The sequence below is a fragment of the Schistocerca americana genome, chromosome 4 (genome assembly GCF_021461395.2).
Source record: "Schistocerca americana isolate TAMUIC-IGC-003095 chromosome 4, iqSchAmer2.1, whole genome shotgun sequence".
In the NCBI taxonomy this organism is placed as follows: Eukaryota; Metazoa; Arthropoda; class Insecta; order Orthoptera; family Acrididae; genus Schistocerca; species Schistocerca americana.
This window is the reverse complement of record NC_060122.1, coordinates 41,318,762-41,332,367: the sequence shown is the minus strand read 5'-3', so window position 1 is coordinate 41,332,367 and position 13,606 is coordinate 41,318,762.

Genomic DNA, 13,606 nt, shown 5'->3' with positions numbered 1-13,606 from the left:
CTTCACGTTGGCGATGAAGCACAGAAATTGCATCGGAATTAAATACAAAAGCACAATGCCGACTTTAGTACAAGAAGACTGAGTCTTCTAACTGGCTATGTTTTGAGCCTTTCCTGTGTCACCAGCTTTAGATTCCAATGCTTCACTGCAGGTTTACTGTATCCCTTGGACCTTCACATTGACGATGAATCACAGAAATTGCATCGCCATAAATACAAAAGGCTCTATCCCGACTTAAGTACAAGTAGACTGAGTATTCTTGCCGTCTATGCATTGAGCCTTTCCTGTGAGACGAGTTTTAGATTCCGATGCTTCACTTCAGATTTACTGTACCCCTTGGACCTTCACTTTGACGATGAAACACAAAAATTGCTTCGGAATTAAATAAAAAGGGACAATGCCGAATAAAGTACAAGATGATTGACTTTTCTTCGTGTCTATGTTCTGAGCCTTTCCTGTGTCACGAGCTTAAGATTCCAATGTACAACTCTTATTTTACTGTATCCCATGGTCCTTCAAATTGTCGAGGAAACACAGTAATTGCATCGGGTTTCGATACAAAACTAGAAGACTGAGTCTTCTTACCGTGTATGCTTTGAGCCTTTCCTGTGAGACTAGTTTTAGATTCCGATGCTTCACTTCAGGTATACTGTATCCTATGGACCTTCACTTTGACGTTGTAGCACCAAAATAGCATCGGAATTTAATACAAAAAGCACAATGCCGACTTAAGTACAAGAACACTGACTTTTCTTAGTGTCTATGTTTTGGGCCTCTCTTGTGTCACCAGTTTTAGATTCCGATGCACGACTGCAGGTTAGTTGTATCCCTCGGACTTTCACATTGACGATGAAACACAGTAATTGCATCGGAATTAAATGCAAAAGGCACAATGCCGGATTCCGTACAAGAAGACTGACTCTTCTTAGTGTTTATGTTTTGAGCCTTTCCTGTGAGACTAGTTGTAGATTCCGATGCTTCACTTCAGGTTTATTGTATTCCTTGGACCTTCACTTTGCCGATGAAACTCAGAAAATGCATTGGAGTAAATACAAAAGGCACAATGCCGAATTATGTTCAAGAAGACTGAGAATTCTTACCGTCTATGTTTGGAGCCTTTCCTGTGGACCAATTTCAGATTCCGATGCTTCCCTTCAGGCTTACTGCATCCCTTGGACCTTCACTTTGACGATGATATACAAAAATGTCATCGGAATTAAATATAAAATTCACAATGCCGACTTAAGTACAAGAAGACTGACTTTTCCCAGTGTCTATGCTTTGAGCCTTTCCTGTGTCTCCAGTTTTAGATTCCGATGCACAGCTGCTGGTTTACTGTATCCCTTGGACCTTCACATTGACGAGGAACCACAGAAATTGCCTTCACGGCAGGTTTAATGTATAACTTGGACTTTCACATTGACGATGAAACACTGATATTGCATCGGAATTAAATAAAAAAGTCACAATCCCAACTTAAGTACAAGAAGATTGAGCCTTTTTACTGTCTATGTTTTGAGCCATTTCTGTGTCAACAGCTTTAGATTCCGATGCACAACTGCAGGTTTACTGTATCCCGTGGACATTCACATTGACGATGAAACATAGAAATTGCATCGAAATAAATACAAAAGGCACAATGCAAATTTAACTACTAGAAAACTTACAGGTCTAGGTTTTGAGCCTTCCGTGTGAGACCAGTTTTAGATTTCGATCATCCACTTCAGGTTTACTGTAGCCTTGGACCTTCATATTGAAGATGAAACACAGAAATTGCATCGGATTTAAATACAAAAGGCACAATGCCGACTTAAGTACAAGATGACTGAGTCTTCTTAGTGCCTATGATTTGTGCCTTTCCTGTGTCATCAGTTTTAGATTCCGATGCACAACTGCAGGTTTACTGTATCCCTTGGACATTCGCTTTGACCATGAAACACAGTAATTGCATCAGAATTAAATGCAAAGGGCACAAAGTCGCCTTATGAACAAGAAGACTGACTTTTCTTAGTGTCTATGTTTTGAGCCTTCCCTGTGTCAACAGTTGCAGATTCCGATGCACAACTGCTGGTTTACTGTGTCCCGTGGACATTCACATAGACGATGAAACATAGAAATTGCATCGGAATTAAATACAAAAGGAACAATGCCGTCTTAAGTACTAGAAAACTGAGTCTCCTCACAGGTCTATGTTTAGAGCCTTCCCTGTGAGACCAGTTTTAGATTCCGATGCTTCACGTCAGGTTTACTGTATCCCTTGGACCTTCAAATCGTCGTTCAAACAAAGAAATAGCATCGGAATTAAATACAAAAGGCACAATGCCGACTTAAGTACACGAAGACTGAGTCTGCTTATCATCTATGTCTTGAGCCTTCCCTGTGAGACCAGTTTTAGATTACGATACCTCACATCAGGTTTACTGTATCCCTTGTACCTTCACATTGACGATGAAACTCAGAAATTGCATCGGAATGAAATACAAAAGGCTCAATGCCGACTTAAATACAGGAAGACTGAATTTTCTTAGTGTCTATGTTTTGAGCCTTTCCTGTGACACCAGTTTTAGATTCCGATGCTTCACTTCAGTTTTACTGTATCATTTGGACCTTCACTTTGACGATGAAACACAAAAATTTCATCGGAATTAAATACTAAAGGCACAATGCCGACTTATGTACAAGAAGACTGAGTCATCTTACCATCTATGCTTTGAGCCTCTCCTGTGAGACCTGAATTAGATTCCGATGCATCACTTCAGGTGTACTGTATCCCTTGGACCTTCACATTGACGATGAAACTCAGAAATTGCATCGGAATTAAATACAAAAGACTCGATGCCGACTTAAATACAGGAAGACTGAATTTTCTTAGTGTCTATGTTTTGAGCCTTTCCTGTGACACCAGTTTTACATTCCGATGCTTCACTTCAGTTTCACTGTATCATTCGGACCTTCACTTTGACGATGAAACTCAAAAATTGCATCGGAATTAAATACAAAAATAACAATGCCGAATTAATTACAAGAAGTCTGACTTTTCTTTGTGTCTGTGTTGGAGCCTTTCATCTGACACCAGTATTAGATTCCGATGCAGAACTGCTGGTTTACTGCATCACTTGGACATTCACATTGACGATGAAACACAGAAATTGCAATGGAATTAAGTACAAGATTCACAAAGCCGACATAAGTGCAAAAAGACAGAGTCTTCTTACTGTCTATGTTTTGAGCTTTTCGTGTGTCACCAGCTTTAGATTCCGATGCTTCACTTCAGGTTTACTGCAACCCTTAAACCTTCACATTGGCGATGAAACACAGAAATTGCACCGGAAGTAAATACAAAAGGCACAATACCGACTTAAGTACAAGGACACTGAGTCTTCTTAGTGTCTATGTTTCGAGCGTTTCCTGTGTCACTAGTTTTAGATTCCGATGCTTCACTTCAGGTTTACTGTATCCCTACGACCTTCACTTTGTCTATGAAACACAAAGATTGCATCGGAAATAAATACAAAAGGCACAATGCCGACTTAAGTACAAGAAGTCTGACTTTTCTTTGTGTCTGTGTTTGAGCCTTTCTTCTGACACCAGTATTAGATTCCGATGCTGAACTGCTGGTTTACTGCATCACGTGGACATTCACATTGACGATGAAACACAGAAATTGCAATGGAATTAAATACAAAGGGCACAATGCTGACTTAAGTTGATGAAGACTGAGTTTTCTTGTTGTCTATGTTTTGAGCCTTCCCTGTGAAACCAGTTTTAGATTCCGATGCTTCACATCAGGTTCACTGTATTCCTTGGACCATCACGTTGACGATAAATCACTGAAATTGCATCGGAATTAAATACAAGAATCACAAAGCCGACATAAGTGCAAAAAGACTGAGTCTTCTTACTGTCTATGTTTTGAGCTTTCGTGTGTCACCAGCTTTAGATTCCGATGCTTCACTTCAGGTTTACTGCAACCCTTAAACCTTCACATTGGCGATGAAACACAGAAATTGCACCGGAATTAAATACATAAGGCACAATGCCGACTTAAGTACAAGAAGACTGACTCTTCTTAGTGTCTATGCTTTGAGCCTTACCTGTGTCACCAGATTTAGATTAAGATGCACAACTGCTGGTTTACTGTATCCCTTGGACGTTCACTTTGACGATGAAACACTCAAATTGCATCGGAATTAAGTAAAAGAATCACAAAGCCGACATAAGAACAAGTAGACTGAGTCTTTTTACTGTCTATGTTTTGAGCCTTTCGTGTATCACCAGCTTAAGATTCTGATGCTTCACTTCAGGTTTACTGTAACCCTTGGACGTTCACTTTGACTATGAAACACAGAAATTGCATGGGAATGAAATAAAAAAGGCACAATGCCGACTTAAGTACAAGAGTACTGAGTCTTCTAACTGTCTATGTTTTGGCCAATCCTGTGAGACCAGTTTTAGATTTAGATTCTTCGCTTCTGGTTTACTGAATCCCTTTGACATTCACTTTGACGATGTAACACAAAAATTTCATCGCAATAAAATGCAAGACGAATGACTTTGCTTAGTGTCTATGTTTGAGCCTCTCCTGTGTCACCAGTTTTAGATTCCGGTGCACGATTGCACGTTTACTGTATCAATTGTACCTTTACGTTGACGATGAAACACAGTAATTGCATCGGAATTAAATGCAAAGAGCACAATGCCGGCTTATGTACAAGAAGACTGACTTTTATTAGTGTCTATGTTTTGAGCCTTACCTATGAGACCAGTTTTAGATTTCGATGCTTAACTTCGGGTTTACTGTATCCCTTGGACCTTCACTTTGACGATGAAACACAAAAATTTCATCGGAATTAAATATAAAATGCACAATGCCGACTTAAGTACAAGAAGACTGACATTTCTCAGTGTCTATGTTTAAAGCCGCTCCTTTGTCACCAGTTTTAGATTCCGATGCACAACTGCTGGTTTACTGTATCCCTTGGACCTTCTCATATACGATGAAACACAGTAATTGCATCGGAATTAAATACAAAAGGCACAACGCCGAATTAGTGCTAGAAGAGTGACTTCTCTTGGAGTCTAAGTTTTGAGCCTTTCCTGTGAGACTAGTTTTAGATTCCGATGCTTCTCTTCAGGCTTACTGTATCCCTTGGACCTTAACATTGACGATGAAACACAGAAATTGCATGGGAATTAAATACAAAAGGCACAATGCCGACGTAAGTACTAGAAGACTGAGTCTTCTTACAGGTCTATGTTATGAGCTTTCCCTGTGACACCAGGTTTTAGATTTCGATGCTTCACGTCAGGTTTACTGTATCCCTAGGACCTTCACATTGACGATGAAACACAGAAATTGCATCCGAATTAAATACAAAAGGCACAATGCCGACTTAAGTACTAGAAGACTGAGTCCTCTTAACGTCTATGTTATGAGCCTTTCGTGTGAGACCAATTTTAGTTTCCGATGCTTCACTGCAGTTTAACTGTACCGCTTGGACCTTCACTTTGACGATGAAACACAGAATTTGCATCGGAATTAAATACAATGGGCACCTTGCCGACTTAGTAGAAGAAGACTGAGTTTTCTTGCTGTCTATGATATGAGCTTTCCCTGTGAAACCAGTTTTAGATTCCGATGCTACACATCAGGTTTAGAGTTTCCCATGGACCTTCGCATTGACGATGAAACACCGAAATTATATCGGAATTAAATACAAGAGGCACAACGCCCACTTAAGAACAAGAGACTGACTCTTCTTAGTGTCTATGTTTTGAGCCTTTCCTGTGTCACCAGATTTAGATTAAGATGCACGACTGCAGGTTTACTGTATCCCTTGGACCTTCACTTTGACGATGAAACGCAGAAATTGCATCGGAATTAAATACACAAGGCACAATGCCGACATAAGTACAAGAAGTCTGAGTCTTCTTACCGTCTATGCTTTGAGCCTTTCCTGTGAGACCAGTTTTAGATTCCGATGGTTCACTACAGGTTTACTGTACCCTTGGACCTTCACTTTGACGATGAAGCACAAAAATTGCATCGGAATTAAACATAAAAGGCACAATGCGCGCTTAAGTACAAGAAGACTGACTTTTCTTAGTGTCTATGATTTGAGCCATTCCTGTGTCACCAGATCTAGATTAAGATGGACAACTGCTGGTTTACTGTATCCCTTGGACCATCACATTGACAATGAAACACTGAAATTGCATCGGAATTCAATACATAAAGCACATTGCCGAATTATGTAGAAGAACACCGAGTCTTCTTAACGTATATGTTTTCAGCCTTTTCTGGGTCACCAGACTAAGATTAAAATGCACGACTGCAGTTTTAGTGTATCACTAGGACCTTCACATTGACGGTGAAACACAGAAACTCCAACGGAAGTAATACAAAAGGCACATTGCCGACATAACTACAAGAAGACTGAGTCTTCTTACTGTCTATGTTTTGAGAATTCCCTGTGAGGCCAGTTTTAGATTCCTATGTTCCACTTCAGGATTACTGTATCCCTTGGACCTTGACTATGACGATGCAACACAATAATTGCATCGGAATCAAATACAAAAGGTACAATGCCGACTTAAGTACAAGAATACTGACTTTTCTTAGTGTCTTTGTTTGAGCCTTTCCTGTGTCACCAGATTTAGTTTAAGATGCACGACTGCAGGTTTGCTGTATCCCTTGGACCTTCACTTTGACGATGAAACACAGAAATTGCGTAGGAATTAAACACAAATGGCACAATGCCGACTTAAGAACAAGAAGACTGAGTCCTTGTACTGTCTATGTTTTGAGCCTTTCGTGTGTCACCAGCTTTAGATTCCGATGCTTCACTTCAGGTTTACTATATCCCTTGCACTTTTACATTGATGTTGAAACACAGATATAGCATCGGAAACAAATATATAAGGCACAGTGCCGACTACAGTACAAGAAGTCTTAGTGTTCTTACCGTCTATGCTTTGAGCCTTTCCTCTGAGACCATTTTTGGATTCCGATGCTTCACTTCTGGTTTACTGTATCCGTCGGACCTTCACATTGACGATGCAACACAGTAAATTCATCGGAATTGTATACAAAAGGCACAATGCAGACATAAGTACAAGACGACTGAATTTTCTTAGTGTCTATGTTTCGAGCCTGTCCTGTGTCACCAGTTTTAGATTCCGATGCTTCACTTCAGGTTTACTGTATCCCATGGACATTCACATTGACGATGAAACACAAAAATTGAATGGGAATTGCACACAAAAGGCACAATGCCGACTTAAGTACTAGAAGTCAGAGTCTTCTTACTGTCTATGTTTTGAGCCTTTCCTGTGACACCAGTTTTAGATTCCGATGCTTCGCTTCAGGTTTACTGTATCCCTTGGACCTTCACTTTGACGTTGAAACACCGAAATTGCACCGGATTTCAATACAAAAGGCGCAATGCCGACTTAAGTACAAGAAGACTGAGTCCTCTTAGTGTCTATGGTTTGAGAATTTCCTGTGTAACAGATTTGGATTTCGATGCACAACTGCTGGTTTACTGTATCCCTCGGACCTTCACATTGACGACGAAACACAGTAATTGCATCGGAATTAAATTCAAAAGGCACAATGCCGAATTCGTGCAAGAAGACTGACTTCTCTTAGTGTCTATGGTTTGAGCCTTTCCTGAGAGACCAGTTTTACATTCCGAAGCTTCACTTCAGGTTTACTGTATCCCTTTTTACCTTCACACTGACGATGAAACACAGAAATTCCATCGGAATTAAAAACAAAAGCCACAATGCCGACTTAAAGACTAGAAGACTGAGTCTTCTTAATGACTATGTTTTGAACCTTTACTGTGAGGCCAATTTTAGACTCCGATGCTTCACTTCACTTCACTGTATTCTTTGGAACTTCACATTGACGATGAAACACCGAAATTGTATCCGAATTAAATACAAGAGGCACAATGCCGACTTAAGTACTAGAAGACTGAGTCTTCTTATTGTCTATGTTTTGAGCCTTCCCTGTGAGACAGTTTTACATTCCGCTGCCTCACTTCAGGTTTACTGTATCCCTTGGACCTTCACATTGACGATGCAACACAGTAAATTCTTCGGAATTAATTACAAAGGGCACAATGCAGACATAAGTACAAGACGACTGTCGTTTCTTAGTGTATATGTTTCGGGCCCGTCCTGTGTCACCAGTTTTAGATTCCGATGCACAACTGCAGGTTTACTGTATCCCTTGGACCTTCATATTGACGATGAAATACAGTTATGCCGACTTAAGTACAAGAAGACTGACTTTTCTTTGTGTCTATGTTTTGAGCCTGACCTGTGAGAACAGTTTTAGATTCCGATGCTGCACTTCAGGTATACTGTATCCCTTGGACCTTCACATTTACGATTAAACGCAGAAATTGCATCGGAATAGGATACAAAAGGCACTATGCCGACGTAAGGACTAGAAGTCAGAGTCTTCTTACTGTCTATGTTTTGAGCCTGTCCTGTGAGACCAGTTTCAGATTCCGATGCTTCACTTCACGTTTACTGTATCCCTTGGACCTTCACTTTAACGATGAAACACAACTATTGCATCGGAATTAAATATAAAAGGCACAATGTAGAATTAGTGCAAGGAGACTGCCTTCTCTTAGTGTCTATGTTTTGAGCCTTTCCGGTGAGACCAGTTTTAGATTCCGATGCTTCATTTCAGGTTTACTGTATCCCCTGGACCTTCACTTTGACGACGAAACACAGAAATTGCATCGGAATTAAATAAAAAATGCCCTATGCCGACTTAAGTACAAGAAGACTGAGTCTTTTTATCGTCTATGTTTTGCGCCTTTCCTGTGAGACTTGTTTTAGATTCCGATGCTTCATTTCAGGTTTACTGTATCCCTTGGACCTTCGCTTCGACGATGAAACACAGAATTTGCATCGGAATTAAATACAAAAGGCACAATGCCGAATTAGTGCAATAAGACTGACTTATCTTTGTGTCTATGTTTTGAGCCTTTCCTGTGAGACCAGTTTTAGATTCCGATGCTTCACTTCAGGTATACTGTATCCCTTGGATCTTCACTTTGACGATGAAACACAAGAATTTCATCGGATTTAAATATAAAAGGCACAATGCCGACTTAAGTACAAGAAGACTGACATATCTTGGTGTTATAGCTTCCCCAGTGCCATATTACGAAAAGACTTTAAATTATTTATAAAGAAGACAGTCATAATTTGTAAGAGATTTTTTTTCATGTAGCTGTAAAATAATAATTTCTCTGTCCAAGTTTCAAATGCAAAGAAATAATTTATGACAAAATGATCTAAAGAGGTGACAAGGTACCCTCTCTTGTTAATTTTTGGTCGTCTTCACTTCCTCTTTTGTCTTGAATGTGTCTAGAGGGACATCTTGCGTGTGCTGACGAATGTAAGCATATTTGTATGAGTTAAGCATATAATATACTGATTTAATATTATTGTGCACTTTTAATTTGTAAGAGGTGATCCCGATTTCATGTCCGCCTTCCTTGAATTAACCTGCATTCAAGTAATTTACAGCTCAACAATCGCAGCGGCCGATGCAGTCAACAGTCAACAGTTAACTTATGAAAAATTAGCGGAAGCGGAAAACTCGCCCGCTATTAGCATAATATCAATTCTTCTCCGCAGCCGCACGAAATTGCAGAAATACTTAGCTTTAAGATTCTTATTTTCAGTACCATAGCTGAGAGCCAGAGCCAGGACTCCGACTACAATACAATGGTCAACGGAGGTAAGAAAAATACTCTCGCGCGTGTGTGGGCCGCAATTTTAATTAATAACTAAAGATTTCTTGCTTTAAAGTGAACTGACTAGCCGAGGAAAGTAATATGAAAAGTTTATTACATTGTTCAACTTAAATATCATTTTTATTAAGGCCCACCACGTAAGTCGGCAACAATAAAAAAATAATAACAACAACAGTAATATATACATTAAATTACGACGGCCGACGGACACGAGATTGGCGCCGCAACTTTGGGGACTGATTAATATGATTCTATTGTACTGAATGTAATTATGTATGTGTCAAATTGTTGTAAAATATTAATGCTTGTATGAATTCTTTTACATGTACAACAACAAAACCACACCCTGAGGAGATCTGGAGAGGAGAAAGTGTAGAAAAGAACGAGGATTGCGAGAAAGAAAAATAAGTAAGGTAAGGCCTATTGTGCAAGCATCCTGTGTAGCTCTGTGCGGAATATCGAACCCATGTGCACATGAGATACCTTCGGTGTTTTGTGTATTTATGTGTTTATTTTTGGAGGGGATAATTATTCGTTTTGTTTATTTATATGTATATTTTTGGAGGGGATAATTAATCGTGTGTGTATCAGTGTTAAAGATTCGTCAGTGGCTTAAAGTGAATTTATTATGGGTAAGATAGGACAAGCTAAAGCATCCGTACCAGAAGAACAAAATTCTGTTAATATGGAAAGTGAGGATTATTTGCAATACGTAAACGAATTCCAAGCCACCGCCTCGGATAACATAATTTCCGGAGCGGGGGGCGAGGATCTGTGGACGGTGAATGTCGCTCCACAGCAGAATGGGAATAGAGTAACAACTCCACTGCCTGGGCAGGGGGGCCAATCGAGTGCTAGATTAAGCGGGGCACCAGTATGCTCACCGATTGCAGACCCATTTGCAGAATTTCTGCGCAGGTTAGAAGAAAGAGATAGGGAAAGAGATCAGAAACTGGCTCAGATGCTACGTGAGCAAGAGCAGCGCAATGAAGCAAAACTAGATAGGATCCAAAGCGAACTAGCCGAGATGCGGGTCGCGTGCAAAGAAATACCCGATCCTGTGCAAAGCTTAGCCGGCGAAATGTAAAAATTACAGATATCGCAGGCTAGGCTTGAAGATAATGTCCAGACTTTAACCAACCGCGTAGATAATGTGGAGATAGATGCACGAAAAAGTATTGACGCATATTTGGAAGTGCAAGCTCAAAAAGTAGAAAAAGAATTAAATGAATGGCTAGAAGTAAAGGATCGCGAGATATCTGCAAAGATTGAAAGCGACGTAAAAACAGCTGTAGAACAAGCGACTGCGGCCGCGAGTGTAAATATTGACGCTAGCGCTGCTGCACTACATGCCGAATTAACACAGATCAAATCCCGTGTGACAGCGGAGTTGCCAAATTGGCAACAGGAGGTCGCGCGGAGACTGTCTGCGTTGGAAAGCAATGTAAACAGTGGCGGACAGATCATGAATCCGACTCCGCGTACTGATTACTGTAATAACGCTGACGGTAGGCAGGGTGCGAGTGCGCAACCGCAACCTAATGCGAATTATGAGCACGAACAACATGCGATACCGTGCAGCGCACATCACGAAGTGATGAATGTCCCAGAATGTAGCAATCAGATATGCAAAAAAGAGGACAATGTAATAAAACACAGGACATTCCAACCCTTCAATAGCGAAAAACGAAATGTCCACCCTGTTGTATTTATTAAGAGCTTCAGGAATGTGTTTCCCAGGACATGGATGGAAAGACAAAGAATACAGTTCGTGGTCTCCTTTATTCAAGGTGACGCGGCACTGTGGGCCACCGACGTGTCCGAAAAATGTCTAAGGATGCAACAGTTTGAAGGTGCGTTCTTGCAAAAATTCTGGTCCGATGGTGTCCAAGAAAGACTACGAAAGGAGTTGTACAGTCCAGAAATGTACAATCCTAAGATGGGAACGTTACGCAAATATTTCGAAAAGTATATAAACAAAACCAGGTACTGGGACGAGCCAATGCCCGATCTTGACATAATCAGATTGATAAAAATGAAGTTGCCCAGTGAAATTAAAAGATATTTCATCAATGTGCCGGAATACGGTATAGAACAATTCATGGAAATAGTGGATTCTGTTGACTTATTGATCAAAGATATGAAAACCGAAAACAAGTGGAACCATGCAGGCTGTAATCAACAAAAAGCCGATTACAATAGCAGCCACAGTAATGGTAGTAACTTAGTACCAAATGGTAACGGGAATAGGGAAGAGCTCCGGCAACAGAATCGAGGCACAAACAATGGCAATGGTTATAACGGCAACGGTTGTAATCGTCAAAATCGAAAGAGACATCATGATGGACGCATGAGTAATGGATATAATGGTAACGGCAATCCGCAATGGCGGAACAACCGAAACCAGTGGCGTGGTCGTAACGAACCGACACCACAGTGGCAACAAAACACAGCGCCACAATGGAACGCCAACCCAGGTCCGTCACAGAACATGTCAGGGAGTTACAACCGACCACCGCAAAACCAGAGCCATACACAATATCAAAATACACCATCGGGGAGGCAGGGCGGCCAACCCAACAGTAGCAACAACAACAACCAGAACCACAATGTGAGGTTAGTGGAAGTGACAGACAACTGTCAACCCACTAATGCTCATCCGTTAAACTAAAGACAGCCACAATACGCTCTCCGTTGTTGGCTGCAGGATGGTGTAGTGAGGGCATATTCACGGATGACAGCCATATACTTTGTATGCTGAGATACAATGAAGGAACAAAAATAGAAAAGGAACTTGTAGACATACCGCAGACATGTAACCGAACCGACAAAAGTGTTGTGCAGGCTATATTGCAAGCAGATATGTATGGAGCACCAATACACATAATAGTCGATACCGGTGCGTCAACCAATGTCATGAGCGCAAATTCTTACAAGTACTTGAGTCAAAAGAATAGAATACCAGTATTGCCAGTGAAGAGTTGTCGTGTTACAGGTGCAATAGGTGCACAATCTCATATCATAAAGCACCAGGTGCAAGTCGAGTTTACGGTAGGAAATGAAGCAATGAAAAGCTCGTTCCTAGTAGTTAAGGGATTAGGTGTTGCTTGCATCCTGGGGATGGAATTTTTACGCCAGAGGGACGCAAAAATCGACCTCTTGTGCGGGGAAGTAAGCCTTATGAATGATAGACGTGTAGTTTTGCCGTTGTTGAGGACACGGGAAGTGCACGGTTTTTATTGCCGGAGCTTTCAAACGAGATTCGAAGGAATACAGGTAATGAATTTATATTCTGACTTAAGTACAAGACAAGCGTATTATAAAGAATTTATTACTGAAGATAAAGAGGAAAAAAGGGAACTGATAGCCATGAAAGTTAGGGAGTCAGAACATTTGACTGAAGCACAACAAAACGAATTGACTCACCGACTTACAGATTATGAGAATGTGTTTTCGGAAAAACCCGGTGTTATCGAGGGCTACACCTATAACATCGAAGTGGTACCTCACGATACTTTCTGTCACGCAAACTACACCATCCCGTGGTCGAAGAAGGAGGGAATTACGAAGTAAACAAGAAAAATACTTACAAAGACTTAAAGAAGTTTGCTCAGTAGAGCAACGTTTACATTTGTGTGTAGTAGGTTAAGTTTATAGTGTATTTTTTCTGTGTGTAAATGTTCCGATTTTAGTGTAATATTTAAAAACAATGATGCACACAAGATTAGTGCGATTCAATTTTGTAGATGTTAAGGAATAATAATATTTTTAAGCAATTGCATTTTGAAGAAAAAAATGAACGTAGGTTTAAGAATGTG